Genomic DNA, 12,384 nt, shown 5'->3' on the forward strand with positions numbered 1-12,384 from the left:
ATGAAATCTCTGTATACCCATCTCCACACTCAATAGCTGTCAACATTTTGAGTGTGGAGCTGGCTATACAGAGATTTCATGATTCCTCACTCCTTCGGTGAGTGATAAATGAACTTCCTTCATTTATCACTCCCTTCTCTACTCTGTGTAAAGCAATTTGCTCCTCAGGAAATGTCTGCTAGTCTCACCTTTAGTGATGCAAAGATTGATCCCTGGTTCAGATGGCTGTTGTGTGATCCTTCTATCTACAAGTCCCCATTAATCAGTTAGTACTACTGTTTCACTTAGTTATAGTACTAATATCTTATTAGTAGTTGAAAGACAGTTATTTTCTCTTTCTACCATTTCTTCTAGAATAAAAATCTGGAACATAAATTTTTCCCAAGCTTATCTTATACAGTCTCTGCTTTAGACTGGGCTCAGCCATTTTTTTCTAAGTCCTGATTCACTTTATTAGAGAATTCTGTCTAGGCACCAAGAGTGTTGAGTTGCTTACAGGGTTCCTCTACACCCATAAGCAACTTTTAACCTTGTTATTATTAGATTTTAGTTGATCACTTTTGTTTCTTTCAGCAAAAAATAAGAAAATGTATGCATGTATTTCTATTTTCTATCTTTCTGACACCAACGTAGCATGGGACATTCACTATTCTACCTTATCTCTGTTTTCATCACTTAATAACCCATTTTTTGTATAATTTTTCATATCAGTACATGAAGAGCTTCTGTATTCATTTTCCCAGTTTCTTAGTATTCTGTTCTGTGAATAGTTTATTCAGTCATTTCCCACTCAATGGACATTTCATTTTATTCCTATCTTTTGCTTGAACTAATAACATCACAGTATATAACCCTTTAAATGAATCATTTTGTATTTTTGTTCAGGATGACTTTGGGTTGGGTTCCAAGAAGAGGAGTATCAAGTCAAGTGATATCTGCATATGCAGTATTACTAAATATTTTCACATTCCCCTTGGGGAACCCACTGAGATTGTGCCATTTTGTATTCTTACCATCAAAGTATGAGCAAGCCTTTTTTCCCGCAGTCTCAAAAGCAGAATATGTTGTCCACAGCATAGAAATTTGGTGATGTGATGGTTGAGAAATGGTAATTCAGTGAAGTTTTCATGAACATTTTTGTTGGTGTTATTGTTATTTTGAATGATCTTGAACATCTTTTTAATGTAAAGGTCATATGCATGTCTTTTTTTCTGAAAAACTGCATGTTCATAAGTTTGGGGAAAGGGATGTTTAATAAAGGAGGAGAAGAGAGTTAAGTTTGAGAGCGTGGCAACTTTACCCCTCCCCTGCTGTTTGAATTGGAGAGAAGGGACAATTAGGGGACCTTGACCTCAAGGTGGACTCTCAGTAACCAGGCAGCAGATAAAGGTTGCCAAAGCTCTGGAGAGTGCCATGCTTAAAGAATGAAATTCCGTTGGTGAAACTGCCCAATCTCTAATCATTTTTGATGGTCCTTTCTTTCACAGACCACAGAATTTGGAGGCAGGATAGGGCTTTTGAGTCCTTAAAATCCAATTCCTTTATTTTACACATAAGCCAAAGTAGTGAGTCGACTCACCTTCTTGATCAGTTTCTTGTCTGTGTTTTCCAAGAGCTGACCCTTCCCCTCTCCTCCACAACAGGGTCCACTAGGGGTAATAAACAGTATTTTTTAGCTTTTCTTGGGTCAAACAAGAAATAAGTAAGATAAACTTATCTCTTTCCTAGGATGGTAGTATTTCCTATCCATAACCAGTTAAATATTCACACCTCTTTATGAATATAAATCATTAAAAGTGTCACTCCCCCAATTCTAAATTCCTAGAGATTCCTATTATCTCCTAGTGGCTGACTTGTCATATACTTTACCCTTCATCCAAGAGGAACAGGTTAATGAAATCTACTACTTTTCATTGCATTGGTTATCATGTGTTACTGTCAAGAAAAAGGAAGAACACCCTCACTTCTTTCAGCTGTATGGATGTAACAACTATAACACTTACTCCATAGAACAATATATTTGAGGGGATTGAAAAATCTAGTCACTGTAATCTAATCTAGGAGATTATGATCTAGTTGGGAAGATGAGATATCTGAAGGAAAATTTTGTGATGCAACACAGAGGATGACTGTCATCACAGATGCTGTGAAGTTAATAAAGATTAATGCGGAACAATATAAGGGACTAGCAACTAGAGAGTGGAAGCTAAGGAGTTAGGCATATATTTAAAATGCATCTGCATGACTTCTCTGTGTGAGCCTCATCTGCAAGTGGATATTAAGCAGAATATTCACCTCAGTAGTATTCTATGAAGCTTCAATAAGAGTATTTCACAATGAAAGTTCAATAAGTGTTAGCCATAACTATTAATGTGGCTTAGAGAATTTTTTAAAAATGGGGATGGGGGTGGGAAGACCTGAGAAAAATTGTTGGATTCAATCATCAGCAAGTCTCAGGTGACTTTCCAAGGGCAGCTTCCGCCGACTGGAAAGGAAAGGCAGGAAGGCAAAGTGCAGTAGGTTAAGGGGTAAACAGGCAATAAATACTTGCCATGAAGAAATCAATAGAAGCAGAAATCAATACAGTCAAGGAAGTTCATCCATTTCAGACTTGGAGAGTGAAAGTAAAATAATAATATAAAGTAAAATGGTAATGTGGTAAAAGCAGGTTTTCTCTCTTTTAAGGAAAGGGTGATTCTTGAAAGCAGAGGGCATTTAACTGGCAGGGGTGAGAGAGCAGGTTCTGGTGAGACTGAGGGTGCTTTAGGTTAATGCTTTAAGGGTCTTGAGTGAAACTAGAGGGAGGCTCAGGCTTAAGAGGAGCATGCCATCAGATTTATATCCTGCAGGATCAAGGGCATTTCCTTACCAGACAGAGTAGCTTCCCACTATATCTAAAGCTAAAGGACCATAAAGAGTCATATGACCAGACTAAAGGTTGCTCAGGGATATGGCATTAATGAATTAAGTTGCAGGACCTTAGAATGTGTTTAGCTGTCATTTGAGCAAATGGTTTTAAGTAAAGATTAAGCCCCTTATGGCCTGCTGCTGGAAATGTAACTTGCATCAGTAGAGAAAAACTAAGTATGGCAGGTATCAAATATGACTATTTATGCCAAATAGATGTATTTAAGCTATGTAAGAATAATTGTCTGTTTTATTTCTGGCTTCTGTACAAAAAATGGCCTTCATCAGAAAATCTCATGTTTACTCTTCAGGAACATTTTTATGTCTTTACAAAGAGTTTGAGAGACTTGGAGTATCATTTTCTTTCATGTCAAAGACCTATTTTAAAGGCAATTATAAAATATAGTAGCAAGCAGATGTCCATTCATCTAGGCTGTTGTGATGAGTCAAAACAAATCTATCATAACAATTGTATTAAACTGTGTAATCTGCTCAGTGAAGTGAGTAAAATATATGGATTACAGACAGTATCCAGAGGGCCATGATTACAGAAGTTATAAAGAAAGAACAATAATAGCCTTGCATGGATAGAAATGTGAAGTCTTTGGAATCATATCATAAATACGATTCTGGGTTACCACTGAGGAATTTTTTTAACTTCTCAAATCTTCTGTTTACTTACCTCTGAGATGGAGCTAATACTCCATAGCCTTCAAGATTGATTAGATAATTAAAGAAAGTGAATACAAAGTGTCTAACATATTATGTAATGTAATACTTCTTAAGAACTCCTATGGATTCCTATTAGTACTCCTATTATTTCATTTATTTACTCTGCAAATTTTAATCTCAACTCAGTCTAAGGGTGCAAATTCCATAGGATGCCATCGATGCTACTTTAGAAAACTTGCTTTGGGACGATATCATTGAGGAGGGACATAATGTCCCCAAGTGAGTTTAAACCTAGTTCTCTCTACAGCTCTGAGATAGGTGACTAGTTGTCCAGTCAAGTGTGGACATCCTGGTTGGAGTAATTAGCTCACATATAATATAAAAACATGCCATCTTTTAAAGAAGCATTATACTACAGAACTGCACTTAGGCACTAAGACTGATTGAGGAAGGGAAGACTTATTTCCCTAGTTTATTCATACAGAGTTAGCCTTTAGCAAACTGGCCTGTGTATCCCCATTAATGACAGAATGTTAACTCCCCTTTTTCTTATTTGAGCATTTGTGTTTAAATTGGCACATAATTATGAGAAAATATTCATTTCCAGTACTTTGGCTGGTTGAAACAAACAGGATTGGCAACATCTGGCAACAGGGCTCATAATTTCAGAATGGTTTTGTGTATGACCTGGCTCTAAATCATGTTTCAGTTATTATAGACAGATATATCTTCTGAAAATTGAACACGCACACACACATTTTAAAATTTCTTGTAGACCTATTTTAAAACATGCCTAAATCTCACATGTACATCTCTTAAGTGATAATTAGTAAACTCATCTGCCAAAAGACATTCCTGTGGAGATATACTGCCAAGCCAAAAATAAAAAGAGTAAACATTAGAGGCTTTTTTTTTTTTTTTTTTTTTTTTTACTGCTGCTGCTGCTGCTAAGTCGCTTCAGTCGTGTCTGACTCTGTGCAACCCCATAGTCAGCAGCCCACCAGGCTCCCCCATCCCTGGGATTCTCCAGGCAGGAACACTGGAGTGGGTTGCCATTTCCTTCTCCTGCAAACTCATAATGATCTGTAAAAGACTTTGACCACCAGAACAAAATTCAAAACTCTTTGAAGGAAGAAAAGAAAAAAAGGTCCCTCAACAGTGTAACATTTACAATGTCCCGTATTTGTTAAAAAAAGTTACTTGGCATACAAAAAAGAGAGAAGTCAAAAAATGAGAGATATGAGGCAATTAGCAGGTGAGTCCCTTTTAAAGCATTATAAGTATGCTAAAGGATTTGAAGGAAAACATAACCAAGAGAGAAATAGAAACTATAAAAAGAAACCAAATGGAACTTCTAGGAGCAAAAAATGCAACATCTAAAATGAAAAATTAGACACCGCAAAGGAAAAATACTAGTGAAATTAAAAACACAGTAATAGAAACTATTCGAACTGAAGCACACCAAGGGAAAAAAATGAACAAAAATGAACGAAGTTTCAATGACCTATGGAAAAACATCACAAAGTGTGACTTAACATACGTTGGTAGTAACAAAACAAGGGGAGGGACTTCTCTGATGATCCAGCGGTTAAGAATCCACCTGGTAATGCAGGGGACGCAGGTTTGAGCCCTTATTCAGGAAGAGCTCATGTGCCTCGGGGCTCCTAAGCCTGACGTCACAACTACTGAGCCCACGCTCTAGAGTCCGTGGGCTGCAACTACTGAAGCTCGCCCAGCATAGAGAGGCCGCCACAGTGGGAAGTGCACACACCACAGCCAGGGAAATCCTCAAGCAGCAACAAAGACCCCACACAGCCAAAAGTAAAATAACTAATGAATACATTTTAAAAGTAATAAAACAAGGAAAGAAGTGGGAAATATTTTTGAAAAAATAATGGGTGAAAACAATTTTTAATTTTGACTCAAAGATTCAAGAAATTCAACCATGCAGGATATACATAACTGCAAAGGGACGCAAGAAGGATTTTATGGGGTGATAAAATGTTTACCTTGACAGCAACGGTAATGATGGCAGTTGTGGAAGTATGTGTGTGTGGATTTTAGAAGCCATGAATTCATGTAACACATTCAATTCCAATCCAGCGCATCCCATAAATGCGTCTCCATGGTAAGAACCCTGGCTCCCAACAACATTGACACATATGTTCATTTGCCGATTGTTTCAGAATTTTTCTGTACTACTGGAAGATATAATACTATAGAAAATAAACTAAGACAAAGTTTAAGATTTTGTTTTCACTAGATTGAGTGTATATAATCAAAATGTTATGCTCAAAAATTCTTTGGATTAATTTTTCCCCCCTCACTTCAGTAAGATTATGTTATACTTTTAAAATATATTTGTATACCTGTCAGGGTCCAGTCAGGAGGTAGAAACCACAAAAGTTATTTTAATAGACAGAATTTAATATAAATATTTGTTAATTAGGTATTAATAAGTAGGTACCTAGACAGACTTAAAAAGAACTTTAAGGCAGCAGTTCCCAAACTTTTTGGTTTCAGGAGTTTTTAAAATACTTTTGCAAACTCCCTGAGGACCCCAAGGAGCTCATATGTTGGCTAAAGCCTGTGGTATTTATCACCAGTAAGCTCAGTTGGTAAAGAATCCCACTTCAGTATTCTGGCCTGGAGAATTCCATGGGCTGTACAGTCCATGGGGTCTGAAAGAGTCAGACACTACTGAGCAACTTTCACATTCAACATTCACATTTATCACCAATGTTAGAAAATAAAACTGAGAACTTTTCTACAACATTTATTTTTTAAAAAAATTAAAAATAACAGGCAAGGTAAGTGGGGAAAATGTGTAGTGAAAAGATGGATATAGGGTATAAACTTCCAGTTGTAAGATGAGTATGTTCTGGAGATCTAATGTATAGCATAGTGACTTCAGTTAACAATGATGTTTTCTATACTTGAAAGTTGCTAAGAAAGTAGATCTTAAAAGTTTTCACCACACACACACACACACACACACAATGGTGAGTATTTGAGGTGATGATGTGTTAATTAACCTTATTGTGGTAATCATTTTGCAAGATATATGTATATCAAATCATTGCATTCTACCCCCTAAACTTACCATGTATGTCAATTATATCTCGATAAAGCTGAAAATAAAAACATCTGGCTCAGATGGTAAAGAATCTGCCTATAATGCAGGAGACCTGGGTTTGACCCCTGGGTTGGGAAGATCCTCTGGAGAAGAGGACGGCTACCCACTCCTTGGAAGAAAATCTATGACCAACCTAGACAGCATATTAAAAAGCAGAGACATCACTTTGCCAACAAAAGTCCATCTAGTCAAAGCTATGGTTTTTCCAGTAGTCATGTATGGGTGTGAGAGTTGGACTATAAAGAAAGTTGAGCACTGAAGAACTGATGCTTTTGACCTATGGTATTGGAGAAGATTCTTGAGAGTCCCTTGGACTGCAAGGAGATCCAACCAGGCAATCCTAAAGGAAATAGGTCCTGAATATTCTTTGGAAGGACTGATGCTGAAGCTGAAACTCCCAGTATTTTGGCCACCTATAGCAAAAACTGACTTATTGGAAAAGACCCTGATGCTGGGAAAAATTGAAGGCAGGAGGAGAAGGGGATGACAGAGGATGAGATGGTTGGATGGTACCACCGACTCAATGGACATGAGTTTGAGTAGGCTCTGGGAGTTGGTAATGGACAGGGAAGCCTAGTGTGCTGCAGTCCATGGGGTTGCAAAGAGTTGGACATGACTGAGGGACTTTCATTTTCACGTTAACAGAAATAACATATTTTTATGAAAAACAACTATATAAAAATTTAGTGGGGAGAGTTGCATTATTTAGCATTTTTGCAAAACTTTTTCATATCTGGCTTCATAGAAGTCAGCTGGATACTTGTATCTGTTTCTGCATTCAGTCTATTATATGTTGTTTTGGTCAAAATACATGAAGAAAATCCATATCTAGCTATATAGATATGTAGTTAGAAAAGGGAGGATATTTTAACAGACTTTTCAGATAATAATTAATATATTTTTGAATATTACAGCAAAACTAGACAAATAGTAGTTTCTTAAAGATTGGTTGCAATGTATAATCTAAAACTATATCTAAAAAACATTTTGTTAATCTGTTATATTAAAACCCATTGGTCTGTCTTGCAGTTTGAAAGGATCTTTTCCTCATGCATGATTTAGTAATTGCATGCATCGGTCATTGGAAAATATCAGTTGACTTCATAATGCAGATATTTCAAATGCTGCCATATTTCATTATACATCATTCAAAAAAGTTCCTATTTGTTAATATCATCACAAATCTCATCAGAAAAGTTTTTAAAGTATTGGAAACGATCAAGCTCACAATGGCAGATGCATATATTCCAAATTTTTAAATTTAGTTTGGAAGCTCATATTGTCATTGGCAACAAAAACTGTCAGTTGTCTTCCTTGAAGTGACAGGCTTACTTTGTTCATTTTTGAGAAAAGTCTGCTTAATGTCCAAGTCTGAGTAACCATAGTTTGCCTGTTCATTGTTTCTGAAAGTAAAAATTGGTGTGCAATGAAAAATATGGCTAGTTCAGCTAACTAAAACAATTGTGCAAGTGCTATTCCTTTTTTACTGCCAAGGTCCCAGAAACAACAATCTTATCTCTAAGTCTGTGACATAAGCAAATTAATCTGATTTGCATGTCAACTGAACAGAGAATGGGTTTGGATAGCTCTGATCATCCCAAGTGAAAATTACATTAACAATGTGGCTAAAAGAGAGAAGAAAGTGTGTTTAAATAATTTTAAATGTTAAAGAGTAAAAGTAATAGAAATTGTACAGAACTGTCTTTAAATAAAAAGTAGCTGCTGTTCTTTCACAGTGATATAATGCATTATAAAAGTATACAGCCTAACTTGATAAAACAACGGGTTAAAAGTCTGTTTTTCTGGAACAGAGTATAACTTTGGATCTTAGACCCTCTCATGGATCTATAACAGCCATGAAACTATTCATTGGTCACTGTAGCTAGAGCCTAAAATAAGTCAGGAATGTGGATGACTGATGAAATGCCTACATATTTTACCATGTGCTGTGCTTGCCTACATGTTTAATTTATGTAGAGCCCTTTGGGGAATATTGACTATATTTGCCAAAGACATGTTTTTAGAGTTCATCATGTCTTTTATCAATGCTATCACTTACGGAAGTGGTGTGACTGTTATATCAATATTTTATATAAACATAGGTTGTTTCCAATGATAAAAAGAACTTTATTCCCTGAACCTGAGCTTCATTTTGATTTTATTTATCTGAGGAATGCTTAGTATTCCACTGAGTTTGAAACTGAATTTATTTTTTTCGCATATAAACACCTTCCCTAAAATCATGTTTTTTTACCATCTTCTAGATTGACTCCCACCATGAGCACCCCTTCCCTTTCCTCCCTAAAAAAAAATAAATATACCATATATCAAGTAAATTGCAATCTGCCTTGCTAAGCAAAAGCAAATTTAATAATTAAAAGAAAAAAATTAACTCAATGCTCCCACTATGTTACCTTTGAGAAAAAAATCACTAATGTGAATTCTTCTTTCCTTTGATGAGTTAATTTCAGAAATCATGCAGTATCTCCTCTGTTTTATTTGACATTTTTTAAGTTTGGGAGAGAAAATTAAAGGGAAGAGAAAATAGACTCCATGTTTTAATGAAGAGATGTTGATGTTATGGTTGTAAGACATACATGTGGGATGGTTTACATATTGGTTCAGACATTTTTGGCAAAATACTGTCTGCCACTCCAGGGTTTCCAGTCTGCTAAATTTAAACCCTCACTTTCCTCCTTGGCTATTACCCTCATTCAGTGAATAATTGTCATATCATATACAGTAACTTTGCTTAGGGGGTCAAAAAGGCCATTGTTTGATACCAATCTTCCTACTCTTACTCTAAATTTAATTTCCATATGATATTGAAATGAGGGCTAAATGAATGAATATATTTATTGTGAGTAGCATAATGTACAATACAGAGTTCTTCTTACCTTTAGTAAAAATTTACTAGTTTGAACCATGCAAAATTACCATCTTAGAAGTTAAAAATGGCTAAGTATTGGCCATTTCATTTTGTCTGGTCTAACATATTTTAAATGGATAAATAATTGAGAGCATATTTTATTCTATTGAATCATAAAATATCCTCAAATTGTATAGAAAATATGTCTTTAGCTACTTTTAATTTTAAATAGAGGCTACTTATGGATCATTGGAAAAGACCCTGATGCTGGGAAAGATTGAAGGGGACGACAGAGAATGGGATGATTGGATGGCATCACTGACTCAATGGACATGAGTTTGAGCAAGCTCCTCTGGGAGTTGGTGATGCACAGAGAAGCCTAGTGTGCTGCAGTCCATGGGGTCACGGAGAGTAGGACACAAATGAGTCACTGAGCTGACTGACTGACTTATGGACTTGCTGCTGCTGCTAAGTCGCTTCAGTCGTGTCCAACTCTGTGTGACCCCATAGACAGCAGCCCACCAGGCTCCCCCGTCCCTGAGTTTCTCCAGGCAAGAACACTGGAGTGAGTTGCCATTTGCTTCTCCAACGCATGAAAGTGAAAAGTGAAAGTGAAGTCGCTCAGTCGTGTCCGACTCTGTGTGACCCCATAGAAGGCAGCCCAGCAGGCTCCTCCATCCATGGGATTTTCCAGGCAAGAGTACTGGAGTGGAGTGCCATTGCCTTCTCCAAACTTACAGACTTAAGTAATACTAAGAAATAAAATTAAGAAATGTGGTTGGAGGAATTGCCCATTTTCCTTTTAGTTCCCCAAATCCATTCCTAGTATAAGATGATTCATAATTCAAAAGTGTATAAGAGAACCCCTTCTATTCTTATTATCCAGATTTTTAATTGGGCTAAAATTGATAGTTTATATGTTGGCTAGATACAGAGAATTCATAAATTAGCTACTTTTTCCCCTTGTTCCTTTTTTCTGCCTCCAAGTTAAAAAGTTTCCAAACAACTTGTCTTTTCTCTATTAAAGATTTTGCCTTCTCTACATTTTTTGGAGATCTGCCCCTCAGTGCCTAAAAGGCCAATCATTAGCTCAGTTTTCCCCATTCTTGGCATCAAGATTTGAACTGGTATCTTCAGAAGTGACAGATCAGCCCATTAATTTGTTGTACTTCTCTGGCTCTCTGCCCAGTTTTACACATTTACAGTGATTCATGGAACTGAAATATTCCACATTTTTCAGCATTGACAAATCATTTTCTCAACAGATTATACATCCAGTCTCCCATCAGTCCAAATGAATTTGGATAATGAAGCATCTCCAAAGCTTCAGTCTTTAACCATGTTAAGGAAAGGTGCAGGATTCACAGAGTTATATTGGAAACATACTCTAAAGGCAGGAAGTTTCTCCCTCCAGAAAATTTTTCTTTCAAGAGTGAGAGGAAGAACTGACATGTAAAATCAGATAATTGAATTCTTAAAAAAAAAAGAAATAAAAAAGTACAAATATGGAAAAATGAAAAAATTATATATGTCATTCTTTTTTGATACTTTGGTGTGTTTCTAGTTACACTGCTGCTGCTGGTGCTGCTGCTAAGTCGCTTCAGTCATGTCTGACTCTGTGCGTCCCTGACTCTGTGCGTCCCCATAGACGGCAGCCCTCCAGGCTCTGCCGTCCCTGGGATTCTCCAGGCAAAAACACTGGAGTGGGTTGCCATTTCCTTCTCCGATGCAGAAAAGTGAAAAGTGAAAGTGAAGTGGCTCAGACCCTTAGCGACACCATGGACTGCAGCCTACCAGGCTCCTCCATCCGTGGGGTTTTCCAGGCAAGAGTGCTGGAGCCATTGCAGGTACACTGAGACATGGTTAATTACTTAAGGTCATCTGTTCTGTTGCATTGATACGGCATCCCATCGTCAATGAACGAAAGAGAAATAAGATACAAGGATATAATTTATAATATAGGGAATATTGCCAATATTTTAGAATAATTTTGTATGGACTATGATCTATAAAAATATAAAAACATTATGAAATTAATGTATTGTTAGTCAACTATACTTCAGTTTTAAAGAAGAGTCACATTGGTGCATTTAGAAATGAGTAACTGGCCCCCCTCCTCACCCTGCTAAAAGATCACAGTTCATTATGGTCATTTCTTGGGGAAGTTGGTCACATCTGTAGTTTTTTTACTCAGCGCTCCTAGAGAAACAAACTGAACAGTAATAATTTCAGTTAATTATGTTTAGGATGATCACCATTTCACCTTTCCCAGAATGTTCTTCTTTACTCCTATTATTCCAGCAGCCTCTCCTTTCACTCTCAGCAGTATTCTGGTATGAACAATAATGTATAAGATCCTCCTGTCCTTGAAAATTATATTATCATCTTCCTGCTTTGGAGCAGATAAATAGAGATTCATTTATAACTAAAGTAGATTAGATGCCTTCAATTAAATGGATCTTTGTATTGCCAATGGAAAATAAAAAAAAAATGTTTACCATATGGAGAGGAGATTTATATTTTAAAAATCCACTCAAAAATTAGTTGTGAAGAGACAAGAGGTAATATTTTATTTCTTTGACACTATTGAGATACAAGCCATGATAATGAAAGTCACAATCATTAAAGTCAAACCTTTCAGTTAAAACTTCCTTTCTTCTAACTACTGATTTGGTGTTTCTGTCCTCTCCAAAATAATCCCAGCAAGTGACTGCAGAAACTTCTGTCTGAATATTACTGGTCTGGAATTTGCTTGGACAGCTTCGTAAATTGTTGAGTGGAAACCTATCTCCCCATAATG

This window comes from Capricornis sumatraensis, chromosome 9 (genome assembly GCF_032405125.1).
Source record: "Capricornis sumatraensis isolate serow.1 chromosome 9, serow.2, whole genome shotgun sequence".
Taxonomy (NCBI): Eukaryota; Metazoa; Chordata; class Mammalia; order Artiodactyla; family Bovidae; genus Capricornis; species Capricornis sumatraensis.